Source organism: Carcharodon carcharias, chromosome 6 (assembly GCF_017639515.1).
Source record: "Carcharodon carcharias isolate sCarCar2 chromosome 6, sCarCar2.pri, whole genome shotgun sequence".
NCBI lineage: Eukaryota > Metazoa > Chordata > Chondrichthyes > Lamniformes > Lamnidae > Carcharodon > Carcharodon carcharias.
Window position 1 is genome coordinate 10,546,244 of NC_054472.1, and position 14,329 is coordinate 10,560,572.

The 14,329-nt window shown below is 45.6% G+C and overlaps 1 protein-coding gene across 2 annotated transcripts in view; it reads right to left on the reverse strand.

Moving 5' to 3' along the window:
• Positions 1–11,894, reverse strand: part of znf516 (zinc finger protein 516) — a 168,673-nt gene extending 156,779 nt beyond the window's left edge. For both annotated transcript variants that reach the window (XM_041189148.1, XM_041189146.1), the window contains exon 1: positions 11,790–11,894. The gene's annotated coding sequence lies outside the window, so the exon portion shown is untranslated. The remainder of the gene's footprint in view (positions 1–11,789) is intronic.
• Between the last annotated feature and the right edge of the window lie 2,435 nt (positions 11,895–14,329).

Below are 14,329 nucleotides of genomic sequence, written 5' to 3' on the forward strand. Positions count from 1 at the left end.
AATGGATGAGTACACCTTATAATGGCGCATTTCCATGATTTTGTTAGAAGTTGGCTAATCTCACAGGAAAAGGCACCTTACTCACTACTTAAGAAATGTTGTTGCTTAATTGCCAAAGAATATTTGAACAAAGTAATATCAGAGTCCTTAAATCGCTGCACTACAAAACTTCTAAAACAACTCGTTCCTTTTTTTTGAGGTATTACTGCACCTCATGTACTAAAATGCTTTCAGACGGACTAGCTAGCATTCCCATTCAAGCATACACTCTCCTCACTAAAAGAAACATGTGCATCCATATCTCAAACCCAAATTATATTTTATTTCTGCTCTTTAGGACAATAAGCCCAATCAATTTGAGTATTTATAAAATTGTGCAAAATTCAGGACAATAAATTTTCTAAGAAATATTAAACTAACATTTCCATCAGAAAACCTGAATCAATGCTAATGGTTTCTTTTACTATGAAGCACAACCTTCATGTAACCCATTTTAATGCAAGTCAGCTTTTCTATTTTAACACAACCTTTTTTCTAAATTACACAAATAGGAGGGTTCATTGAGGTCTGCAAATCTGATGGTGTCACATTACGAACAAGATTTCTTGGGTCCTCGATAACGTCTGTCTTCAGTTAGTAGCGCTGGGAGACTAGTACAGTCTCACCAACCAATAACTTCAATGTAGAGATGTGCTCTGGGACCGAATAGATGAACTTTCTACTGAAATCTAGAACAACTCGTAATCCAATTTCGAACCGCACACTGCAATAGGTTTCTTATTAAAAACTGAAATGGAGTACGCTCCAGTGGCTCAATAAAATCATTATGATTATTTTTAAAACAATTAAAGAATTAGGCAAAAAGTGTCAATAAGGCAAGGGGGTATATAAAATAAGCACAATACACCACAGTGCAAATGTACATCTTTGTTCATCTATGAGGAAATGAAAAGATCTCTGTTTCTGATGAAGGAATCTGTCTGAGATGATTGTCAATTTTTCCTCTCTCGTCTGTTTTTCAGTCTGATGCACCTTTCCTATTTTCCTTGCCGCCATTATTTCAGATTTTTGAGCTTTTTCTTTAAAAGCCTTTATTAATGACACTGAATCTCAGCTATTTTTTTTAAGGCACAAGATTTACTCCTTTGAGGGTGTCAGCTGTAGAGAGGTAAGGTAATTTGCCATAGTCTACAAAAGATAACAGGCATCTCTTTCCATTAGAGAGAGAGAAAGAGAATTGGTCATGTATCGCTTGAGGGGCACCACTCCTCAAGCATTGGGCCAGACGAGGAGGCAGGGCCCCCATGAACTGCCACCACAAGTACAGGGATTGAATCTACGCTGTTGGCATTACACACTACCCATCTAGCCAACTGGCATAACCGTGCAGAAGGAGCCAAACCAGCCATCCCACCATGTAGCTTCTTGCTGCTGGGGAGTGTGGATTTATAATATGACATGAGGTAGATGCTATCCCGGACGGTGTGAGCAACCCAACTAATGACCAGCAAGAGCAAAGCAAGGACAGAATAAAATTCTCTGAAATGGTAAACGTTCCATTTCCAACTTGCACACCATATAAATGCCAGAATACAAAGCTTTGTGGTCACTCTGCTCATGATTGGTCCTTTCTCTTTTTCTAGATGTTTTTGGTGCTTTTTAAGGCAATCCTTAAAGTCAAGACTTTTTTAAAATTGCACCTTAGTGGACTCCAAGACTTGATTTCACCTCTGGTGTGAGTAAAGGTGACTTGATTGAAACAAAAAGGGCAGAATTTTCCCTTTGGCATGTGGGGGCGGGCTTTCAATGCCTGGACCGTTCAGGAGATGCACTCCAGTACCCCCCGGATCATGTCTCGGTGATAGTGGTTGCATGCTGCACGCTCCACAATCTTGCACTGGAAAGGGGGGATGCAGTGGATGATGAAGACGTCAACACAGTGGCTGCAGCTGCACACGATGAGTCCAGCAGTGAGTCCGAGGATGAGCATGCACAGGGAAATGCTGAGGGGGTAGATGCTGACCCGGGCATACTCCAGAGAGGCAGGGACACTTGGGAGGCTTTAATCCAATGAACCTTCAGCTAGCATACCACAGATGGACCTCCAGGACAAGCCTGGGCTGTAGGCTCCATACTCGATACCTAAGTGCAAAATCTGTCGCATTAGGAACAGTCACTAAGGGCCTTGTTAATCAAGCTGAATGTCCAACAAAGCACTTGTTACAGTTTTGGAAACCATCCACCTGCAGAAGAGGCACCCTCAGCCATGGTGACGTTTTTGAATTTATTCTGTCAAGCAAACCAACTTATTTCAAAAAAAAGACAACAGTGTTACCAAACCAAGCAAATCAAAAAGACCTCATCTCGGGCCAACACAAAAGCACCAGTGAGAAACCCGTGGTGTGCCTAAGGTGCCTTATGCTTTCCTTTACAGGTGCCACGTCTTGGTGCTGCCCCATCGCTGGGAGTGGCATCTGTGCCAGCCTGCTGACTCTGCTGTCCTGTTGGCCTCGATGACCTTGGCGGGTGTTCTCTGGCCCATGGAGCCTGTGCTGGGCCCGCCTGGGAGGGAGCTGCCAGTTCCACAGCTGGCATCTCTCCAGTTGTCACAGCCTCACCAGATGCAATGGTCACTGGGAGAGGGGCGGAGGAGCTGCTGGCCTCATCTGGACCGCCCCGAAAGGAGCCCACAGAGACGCCACCTGTGGCACCGACATGAGGTCGCTTCGGACCTCCCTGCTCACCGTGGATGGATGGGCACTGAGCTGGGAAACTTGATGCACAGGCCATCTCCCACACTGGCACTGACCAGCTGAGGTCAATACCGATGTGAGGGCTTGCTGGTCCAAGCGCATCCCCAGGAAGCCCTGAAGGGGTCTCCTGGAGGAGCCTCTCCACGAGAGTCGCCACTCTCTCCATGGAGGACGCATGGCGCTCAGCCTTGAGGATCATTGCTTCGGCGATGGTCCATGTAGACTCCTCCACCACGGAGACCAGGCCAAGCATAGCCTCATATCTCCCCCAGATGCTCCCACACACCCAGTCCGCGTTTCCTGCCCCTGCTGCGTTGCGGACAACTCCAGAGGCACATCATCAGCCACCGACTGAGCATGTGCCTGGTCCCCTGCAGTTCTGCAACTGCTGGCGTCATGGGCACTCTCTGTCTCTGCCAGCTCCTCCAGTGACTGTGAAGTGCCCTCACCACTGTGCCCTGGGACTCTAGCCCATGTTCAAATTCCCACTGAGGTGCTAGTATCTGCGCTGGTGCCTGCCTGGCTGAGATGGTGTGACGCTGGTGAGACTTCAGGGCGCTCAGGTATGAGAGGGGGCATCTGCTGCTCCTCCTCCCAGCCCTGTTCTGCTGATGCTGAAAGGAAGAACAAGGACATTGGATCAGTTAACGTGGAGACAATGTCAATGTCCATCCCTGTCCCCCGGATCATTATGTGCTCATCCTTCCATAGCCAATGGTCACGCCATGTTGCAAAATTAAATCAGCACCCCAGCCTCACCGACAACAGTGGACCTTGGCGCATGGCATCTCTCCAGATCCAGGGCCTCCTGCTCGAAGGAGCTGAGAATGGTGATCTGCACCTGGCCACCGACAGTCCTCACACGCTCTGCCGTGTTATGTGCATTCTTCTCCTGAAACTGAGAGATGAGCATTGATTAGTGTAAATTGCACATGGACTCTCTTTGCGCACGGCACACCCCAACCAGAGTGGGACACATCAGGGCTCCAGAGCCTCCTCACCCCACTGCTGCCGAAACTCACACAAAGGCCTGTTCCCCAACCCCCACCCCCATCCCCCTTGACCACATGCTGCTGACATCACATTAGGCGCCACACAGTATAGCCTTCCACAGCAAGGAGGCACAAGCACATGGAGTGCAGAGGGCAGCAGATGGTTTGTTGCCACGCCACCTTGAAGCTCCCCTCCCAGCATTCATCACCCTGACCTGGCGCCCAGGTGCAGCTCCTCCAGGTTACCCCCAAACCAGTCATGTGGGACTCAGTGACACATGCTGCAGGGGCAAAACACATCTCCTCACCACCCTCTCAGGCCGACCTCAGCAAGGGCAGTATCTGCTTGCCCACCCAGCAAAGGACAAATGCCACCAATGATTCGATGCAGTCACTACACTCAGACGTCGGGGGTGTGGTGGGAAGCAGGGTGTAAGCCGACCTGCTGGGTTACATGACCAATGCCAACATGGCACGCACCTTGTTGAAGGGCTTGCAACACTGGATCCAGGTGTACCGCGCCATGTCACGGGAGCTCACCACCTCCGCCACCTCCTCCCAGGCCCTCATTGAGGAGGGCAGCAAGGTAATCATCCCAAAAACAAGGGGCACACTAGCCCCCCGCCCTACCCTCCGGCCTGGCCTACTCCGCTGCCCTTCCCTCCGGCCTGGCCTACTCTGCTACCCTACCCTCCGGCCTGGCCTACTCTGCTGCCCTACCCTCCGGCCTGGCCTACTCTGCTGCCCTATCCTCTGACCTGGCCTACTCTGCTGCCCTATCCTCCAGCCTGGCCTACTCTGCTGCCCTATCCTCTGACCTGGCCTACTCTGCTGCCCTATCCTCTGACCTGGCCTACTCTGCTGCCCTATCCTCTGGCCTGGCCTACTCTGCTGCCCTACCCTCCGGCCTGGCCTACTCTGCTGCCCTATCCTCCGGCCTGGCCTACTCTGCTGCCCTATCCTCCGGCCTGGCCTACACTGCTGCCCTACCCTCCGGCCTGGCCTACTCTGCTGCCCTATCCTCCGGCCTGGCCTACACTGCTGCCCTACCCTCCGGCCTGGCCTACTCTGCTGCCCTACCCTCCGGCCTGGCCTACTCTACTGCCCTATCTTCCGGCCTGGCCTACACTGCTGCCTTATCCTCCGGCCTGGCCTACTCTGCTGCCCTACCCTCCGGCCTGGCCTACTCTGCTGCCCTATCCTCCGGCCTGGCCTACTCTGCTACGCTACCCTCCAGCCTGGCCTGTCCCACTGTCCTACCCTCCGGCCTGGCCTGTCCCACTGCCCTACCTCCGGCCTGGCCTGCTCCGCTGCCCTACCCTCTGGACTGGCCTGTTCACCAGAGCTCTCTAGTGGGCTCTTCCACTTGCCATTGTCAGCAACCTTGCAAAGGCTGCCAGAGCTTCAGATAAACAGGCCGCAGAGTCGCCATTGGGCCTGGCGGACAATGCACTCCCACTGCTGCCCGCCCACTCCCGCAATCCTCAGGAGTCGGGCATTATGTTGGACAGCTCTTATTGGCCTGCCCGCGTAAAATGGTGGCACGGACCCAATCGTGGGTGGCGATCAGGTCCACACCCACCCACAGCTGCTCCACCCCCTCGCCAAACAGAAAATTCAGCCCGTAAGATCCTGAGGGGTCTTGACAGGGTAGATGCAGGAAGGATGTTTCCTCTTGTGGGAGAATCTAGAACTAGGGGTCATGGTATAAAAATAAGGGCTCGTCCATTTAAGACAGAGATGAGGAGAAATTTTTCCCAAAGAGGGTCTTTGGAGCACTCTTCCTCAAAAGGCAGTGGAAGAAGAACCTTTGAATATTTTTAAGGCACAGCTAAGACAGAAGCAAGGGGGTGAAGAGTTATCGGGGGCAGGCGGAATGTGGAGCTGAGGTTACAGTCAGATCACAATGATCTTACTGAATGGTGGAGCAGGCTCCAGTGGTCTCCTCCTGCTTCTAATACGTATGTTCGCATCTACTAAATCATGACAACATGAATTAAAGTGTACAAAGAATGAGCAATTAGTTCCAGATTTATTAAGACTCAACTTCAAACTGGAAGTAAATGATTTGTAGTTTCTAGTACCATAGAGAGGCAAGAGCAAGATTTGATGATGCAGCCTTTTCCCACCAAATCTCCACATTGCTAAACAAACACTAAATGCAAGCCACTGCAAGCATATATAGTGCGACCTTCATTATTCCAATCTCCATAATGTAAGAAAGGATTATAGAGGGACTGGCAACAGTGCAATGCAGATTTATGAGGATGTTACTGGAACTGAGAGGTTATATTGATCAACAAAGGCTCAGCAAGCCAGGGCTCTTTTCTCTAGCAAAGAGAAGGCTGAGGGGTAACCCGAAAGGGGTCTTTAAGGTAATGAAAGGGTTTGATGGGGTAGACATAGAATAGGTGTTTCTACTTGTGGGGGAGATCAAAACTAGGGGCCTTATATGATGGGCACTAATAAATCCAGTCAGGAATTCAGGGAATGCTTACCTAGAGAGTGGTTAAAATGTGGACTTCACTATCAGTTGGGGCAGTTCAGACAAAAAGTATAGATTCATTTAAGGAGCATTTAAGTAAGCACAAGAGGGAGCAAAAACTACACTAGCTCCCATTTAATCAACACCTTCATATTGGAATGCGTATCTTTGTTTTCAAATTCCTTCCTGGTTTCACCCCATGCTACTTCTCCAATCTACTCCAGTCCCACACCCTCTTGAGATAACTGCGCTTATCTAATTCTGGCCTCTTGAACTTCACTGATTTCAATTACTCCACCTTTGGCAGTCATGTCTTCAGTGGTCTGGGTCCTAACTCTGGAATTTCCTCCATAAACTCCTCTACCTCCTTTAAGGAACTTCTTCAAACTTACCCCTTTGACCAAGCTTTTGGTCATTTGCCTTAATGGCTTTGTGTCAGATTTTGTTTCATAACAGTCTCATGAAGCTCCTTGGATCCTTTTACTACGTTACAAGGGCTATATAAATACAAGATATTGTTGTAATGCATTATCATTATTCGCACACCACAGACATTAGAAAGACTAGACACTCCAGAATGTGCCAAGTTAGGAGCAAAGAGCATGCTGTTGTCAAGCTAGGGGAGTATTTTTGTATCTGCTCTCGTCTCTGCTGCAGAGATTCATGCCCACGCCAGAGATTTGTGAGCATAATCAAGGCTGACACTTCACTGTAACATCGAGGGAGTGTCACAGGAGCCATCCCTCAGATGAGACATTAAACTGAGGCCCCGCCTGCGCTCTGAAAAAAGACTTGCAGCCATGGTCACACTTTTCATCACCACTGGACATCTCAAAGTGCCTTACAGCCAATGAGGTAATTTTTAAAGTGTAGTCACTGTTGTCAATGTAGGAAATGCAACTGCACTAGGCAAAACCCCACAAACAGCAAAGTGATGGTGATAAGATCATCTGTTTCTCATGATGTTGATCGAGGGATCAATATTGTCCATGGCACCGTGGTGAATGCTCCTGCTCTTCTTCGAAACAGTGCCATGGAACCTTTTACATCCACCCGAGAGGGCAGCTGAGGCCTCTGTTTAAGGTCTCACCTCTGACAATACAGTACCGCAACGCCTGTCTTCATTTTTGTGCTCAAGCCCTGGATAGTGATCTAAACCCACAACTGAGGCAACCATGCCACCAACTGAGCCTTTGGCTGAGGTGGACATGAAAGATCCCATGTCACTATTTTGAAGAGAAGGAGAATCCTCTTGGGGTATCCTGGTGAAGATTTATCCCTCCACCATCACTAAAACAAATTCAGTGCTGCTTTTGGGACCTTGCTTTGCATAAGTTGGCCACTCTCTTCCATACATTACGACGATTACACACTTCAAAAGTATTTCACTGGGTGTGTAACACTGTGGGGTGCTCTGAAATGCATCACATAAAAATGTTCTTTGTCATTAAAACTTACTAGTTCATTATTCAATCAATGCCAATCACATAAAAAGCAAATGCAGACCAGTCAGTTTAACCTCAGCGGTGGAAATCTTTTGGAAATGATAATCCTGGACAAAATTAACATCACTTACAAGATTATAAGAAATAGGAGCTTGAGTAGGCCATTTGGCCTGGGGGGGCGGGTGTCAATACCAGGACCACTGTTTTTCTTGATATAAATTAATGATCTCATTGAAACGTATAAAATTTTGACAGGGCGGGCCAGACTGGATGCAGGGATGATGTTTCCTCTGGTTGGGGGGGGTCTAGAGCAAAGGGTCACAATCTCAGGATACGAGGTAGGCCAATTAGGACTGAGATGAGGAGAAATTTCTTCACTCAGAGGGTGGTGAACCAGTGGAATTCTCTACCGTAGAGGGCTGTGGAGGCCAAGTCACTGCATATACTTAAGAAAGAACTAGGTAAGATTGCTAGACTCTAATGGCATCAAGGGGTATGGGGAGAGAGGGGGAGTGCGGCGTTGAGATAGAGGATCAGCCATGATCATATTGAATGGCGGAGTAGGCTCAAAGGGCCGAATGACCTACTCCTGCTCCTATTTGAACAGGGAGACCTGGGGGTTTATGTACACAAATTATTGAAACTGGGCAGGGCAGGTTAAGCAAATGGTTAAAAAGGCATATGGGATTCTGGTCTTTATAAATAGGGGAATAGAGTACAAAAACAAGGAGGTGATGACAAACCTTTATAAAACTCTGTTTCGGCCTCAACACGAGTATTGTGTTAAATTCTGGGCACCACACTTTAAGAAGAATGTGATGTCTTTAGAGAGGGTGCAGAAAAGAGTCGCAAAAAGGGTTCCAGGGATGAGCGATTTCAGTTACATGGACAGATCGGAGAAGCTGGAATTGTGTTGATAGGAGGTTTTATAGAGGTGTTCAGAATCATGAGGGGCCTGGACAGAGTAGACGTAGATAGGGAAAAACTGTTTTCATTGGTGGAGGGATCGAGAACCAGAGGACACAATTTACGGTGACTGGTAAAAGAACCAATGGCAACATCATGAGGAAAAGCGTTTTTACAGAGTGAGTGATTAGGATCTGGAATGCACTGCCTGATAGGGTGGAGACAGATTCAAACATGACTTTCAAAAAAGAGAATTGAATAAGGATCTGAAGAGAAAGAATCTGTAGGGCTATGGGGAAAGGGTGAGGGAGTTTTTTTAATTTGTTTGTGGGATGTGGATGTCACTGGCTAGGCCAGCATTTATTGCCCATCCCTAATTGCCCTTCAGAAGGTGCTGGTGAGCTGCCTTCAGTTGCAGTCCCTGTGGTGTAGGTACATCCACAGTGCTGTTAGGGAGGGAGTTCCAGGATTTTGACCCAGCGACAGTGAAGGAACAGCCGATATACTTCCAAGTCAGGATGGTGAGTGGCTTGGAGGGGAACTTCCAGGTGGTGGTGTTCCCATGTATCTGCTACCCTTGTCCTCCTAGATGGCAGAGGTCATGAGTTTGGAAGGTGCTGTTGAAGGAGCCTTGGTGAATTCCTGCAGTGCATCTTATAGATGGTACACACTCTGCCACTGTGTGTCGGTGGTGGAGGGAGTGAATGTTTGTGGATGTGGTGCCAATCAAGCGGATTGCTTTGTCCTGGATGGTGTCAAGCTTCTTGAGTCTTGTTGGAGCTGCACTCATCCAGGCAAGTGGAGAATTTTCCTTGCACTCCTGACTTGTACCTTGTAGACGGTGGACAGGCTTTGGTGAGTCAGGAGGTGAGTACTCACTGCAAGATTCCTAGCCTCTGACCTGCTCTTGTAAGATGAGCTACTCTTGCAGTCAGTACGGACCCAATGGACCGAATGGCTTCCTTCTGTGCTCTAACTATTCTATGATTCTATGAAAATAGCCCTCAACACAACAAACCCAAAGTGTTTTGCACAATCTGGAACAAGTTCATGGGATATAAGTTCACTCAAACCTTGGAACCTCCTGGATTATCTGTCAACTACTTATTGGCTAACCTATGGTGGAGATTATATTTCAAATTTTATGTAATTATATTTATGTTGTTTTATTTGTGACTGGTATCACTTTACCGACTGACACAGTTGCCATGTTTTTCAATAACAGCAGAAAACAAATAGGCTTTACAAGTTTTACAAAAGGAATTGGAAAAAATACTTGAAGATGAGCAATTGCAGGGAAATGGGAGAAGGTCAAGGAGGATTGGGACTAACACAATTCCTCTTCCAGAGGGTCAGCACAGACTGGATGGGCTGACTGACCTCCCTCTGTGCTGTACTATCCTGTGATTCTACAATACTGAATGCTAGCCTGTGCAGTATCCTTAGAGGTAAGTTATTATAGAAGTGGGGATGATAAATGTTGTGTGTATTTGAACAGATGATAACTATGAATTGCATCATGAATGACAGACAACAGGTCATTATTAGTCATCCTGTGCTAGTGTGAATCAGCAGTCTCAGTAAGGGATGGCGTACGGAGTAAACGATCATTAGCAGAGGGTTATATTTTGTGTAAATACCAAATTTTCCCCCAATACTACAGATGAATGGGAATGAGAATTATTTCTGGAAGATTTTACAAACAAAGCTCTGGGTTTTTAGCTGATTTTGGTTTAATTTAGATCTCTGTTAAATCTCATAATTGGCATGAAGTCAGCTTGGTAACTTCATGTCTGAGTTTTATTCCACATTCCGTTTGATTCAGTGGTTTCAGCAACACATTAACACAGATTGCGTTGTTTAACTTGCCTCTTCCAGTATACTGTGAACAAGAAACATATGCCTTTTAGCATATCTGTTCCAGTTGTTATATAAAATAATATTGTTTTAAAGATTCAATGCACAATGGCATTCAAAGCACTTAGGCTCAGAACCAATCTGACAACAAGCACCATGTAAACCCCCATACTGACCCAAAGTAAAAAGTCGCACAGCATCATTCTGACATATGAGCCTCTTCAGACATAACTCAAAGGGGCAAAATCTCCACGTATAAGGTTCTTTTTAAAGCTGTTATGACCCACACAGCACTGAAGGACAATGCATGCTGTTTACACTATACAAAGGAATTTAATATGCATTCTTTCCCCGCCTCTCCCTACCACCTCCTGACATGATGAACAAACTAAAAGTTTAGTAACACCCACTGAACTCCATCCATTTATTTATAAATAGATACATTTATTTAAACTTCTTCATTCACATGCAGGCCAAAGAACCCAGTTTGGGAATAGTTACTGGGATACCTTACCATAAATAAAACAGAGTGAAAGCTTAACTTCCATCCAAAAGAGGTGGTCAGCCTGCGGGTTACAGAACTTAAAGCTAAGTAAAGTCCAACGTTATACTTTGTCAGTACTGGGTTACTGCTCCCTCCGAGAATAATTTCATGTACTCAGTGCTGTATATTTGATGGTGGGGGGAGGGGAGGGGGGGGGGAGGAATTGTTGCATGCAAATCTTAAAGGGTCGACGCCCCCTCCAAAAAAATCAATGCGGACATTATCAAAAATCTGTTCGCCATTAATTAACGGGATGTCCAACTTATTTTGCACAATATTGTCCCCATGATTGCAATGAATGAATCAGATTGTTTCTCCCTCTCAAACCCACCACCATCCAAATGCAGTGGATTTTTTTTTAAATTGCAAAGTTGAGAAAAGGCAACATTGTTTTTTTAAAAAAAAAATATTTTACAATCTCCAAGCGTATCCAGATGTTGCTACCTTGACCACTCTGTGTTTGTGCGTATTTCAGACTCGAGGCGGTAACAAAGCAGCTCAGCTCCAGTTCTGGACTACAGTGTATTTCTGTATCAGCTCTCTGCCTTTCTGTGTCCATTTACAACAGCAAAGGAGAAGCGCAGGATTCAAGGACATATACACACACACAAACACTGCTTGCTATCCCCTCAGTGTTGCAACAGAAATCTCAGAGCAAATTAAAAATAAGCACTGCTCCACAACCCAGAAGGGAAAGGAACCAATATCGGTATCCAGTTTCCTCTCTCTCTCTCTCTCTCACGAACATACATACACAAACATAAAGCTCTCTTTTAATGTAATTTCCTTCCTCCACATTATACTTACAGCGCAGTTGATCTCCTCACAACCGCTTGTACAAATTCACTCCCCTTTGCAACAGCAAAAAAAATGCACTCCACTAAAAAAATGCAACTGTCTCTAGAGAAACGAAATATCTTTTTACGATTTATGGTAAGTGTACATATAGCCCTGATCAACCAATCACCCAGCTCCGTGTATTGTAATATATTTTTAAAAAAATGCAACTTGTGCGTATTATTCTGGCTGTGCGTATATGTGTGTGCATCATTTGCAAAGACGTAAGCAGTTTACGTGACACTTTATATATCCATCAAGCATCATTTATAACCATTCTATACGTGAGCCTTTTGAAACATGCTAAACGCTGCTTTCTGCAGAAACCACCAACTTACCGAAGCGCCTATGATTAGGACCAAATATACCAAAATGAAGAGAGAGAAAAAAAAAACACGCCTTGGGTTCCGTTGACTTGAATTAACTTTGTAGCTTGTTTGTGTGCAGTTCTGTTGGCATAAGATGCTATCAATGAAAAGCAAACAGCGGTTTGCACAGTATGTGCCTAGTGGGGAGAAGGTTGCAAGTTGACGATTATGCTACAATATTTCCCCTGTTGTTAAATTTCTTGTATTACATTACTGACGTATGTTGCAACCAGGCAAGAGAGAGATAGGGGGATATGAGTCAAGCCCAACTTGCTCAGTGAAGTCCCGCCCCTCCACTGTACTGATTGTCAACATTAACAATTTACGGAAAGCGGCTATTCACAAGATAGCACCGTTTCTTTTTTCTAACTGCCGTTCGGCATGGGGCCAATGCAACCAAACCCTAAAGCCCATTTACTAAAACTACTAATCCTTTGATTTAATAATATTGTGGAAGCTGCACTTTTTGCTTACTTCTGGAGAAAAAAAAAGCCAGTACGCTGTAATTAAAAAAACCTGGATGTATTAAAATAAATACATCAGCCGGGGTTCGGCTAAAGTGAAATACAATTGAAAACTCACCCCAAACACAGAGCATTAACAATTTATGCAGAATCTATTTTAAACATTGACTCCGCGTGCAATTTCTGTCATTTTTTTCCTCACTATAAATTCCTATATCCATATTTAGAACGGCTACAGTGCTGCCATGGCAAGGGAGTGTAATTACGGTGTGACATGTTTACATAGGCGACCCTTATTATAAATAAGCACTACCTGAAAGGATGGTGGAAGCAGATTCAATAGTAACTTTCAAAAGGGAATTGTTTATATTATTGCAAAAAAGAAAAAAAATGCAGGGCCATGGGGAAAGAGAGAATAATTGGATAACTCAAAGAGTCGACACAAACATAACTAGGCTATTGGCCTCCTTCTCTGCTGTATGTTTCTATATAACTTTAAAATGGGGGACTGAATTACATTTGTACATCTTGAGTCCGTGATTCTCGACCTTCAAATCGCAATTCGCCTTGGCCTTGACTTCCTATGTGCACCACAGCAAGAGATCCACAGTATTTATGTTATTGGTGAACTAAACTTAATGCAGAAGTTTGTATTCAATTTTGCTGTGTTTAGAGTAAACTAAGATTATGTTTGATTAGCATCCTGATGAATAGGAAATACATTAAGTGCAATAATTGACATTTGCTTAACAATGATGGCATTGGAGAATGTTGGCTGCCACTGGGTTATAATATCCGAATTGAAGTCTGTATAATGTATGGGTTATACTGGAGCAATATGCCTAAAATGTTGAGGTTTGACACTGTAGCAGCACAGCCTCCTGTCTATTAAACAAGTATATGTGTCTATTTATTGTCAGTTCAATTTCACAGTGCTTCAGTTTGATATAACAACATTTTTAGCAAAGTGTGTTTGGGTCTGTTGCTGCGCTGGGGCTATGCTATGGAAAACATCCAAATATCACTTTGGAGGACTAGTAAAAACTCACAACCAGACTTTCCTCTAAGCAACTCTACACCACTAAATTAAATGAACTCATCCATTTGCCTTTTGATGCTATCTGATTGAGTGCAAAGCTTGTTGTCTGTCAATTATTGCAAACCATCTCTCTTTCTATTCTGAATGTGATTTGATAGCATTTTGAACTTTGCTTTCCACATTTTGTTACTACTTCCTCTACAAATGGGTCTTTTTAATCCGTATGGTTTTATACCACCCTCACCCACTGTATTACCTTGTGTTCACCTCCCCCTCCCCCTTCCCCTTTCTTTAGTTCTCTCTACTATCATGCACAATTATCCAGCTAACATATGCGTGGATTTTCTTTCCATCTTCTACCGATGCAGTTCTTAAATTTGCCACTGGAAGGCACATGAGAGTGGTTGGCTGAGAGGGTAATAGTTTACCTACCAGAGGGTTGGAAGGTCTTGCAGTGCACTGGGTAGCATCCCTGCCTCTGAGCCAGGAGCTCTGGCTTTGAGTCCCACTCCAGGAGTTGATGGCTATGTACAGTGCTTTCATCACGCAGCCAAACAGGTTGAGTATCAACCTACAAACCCTTCCAACACATGCCAAAGGCAGGCAGTAAAAGCAGGAGAGATTCCTGGTCAGCCGTTT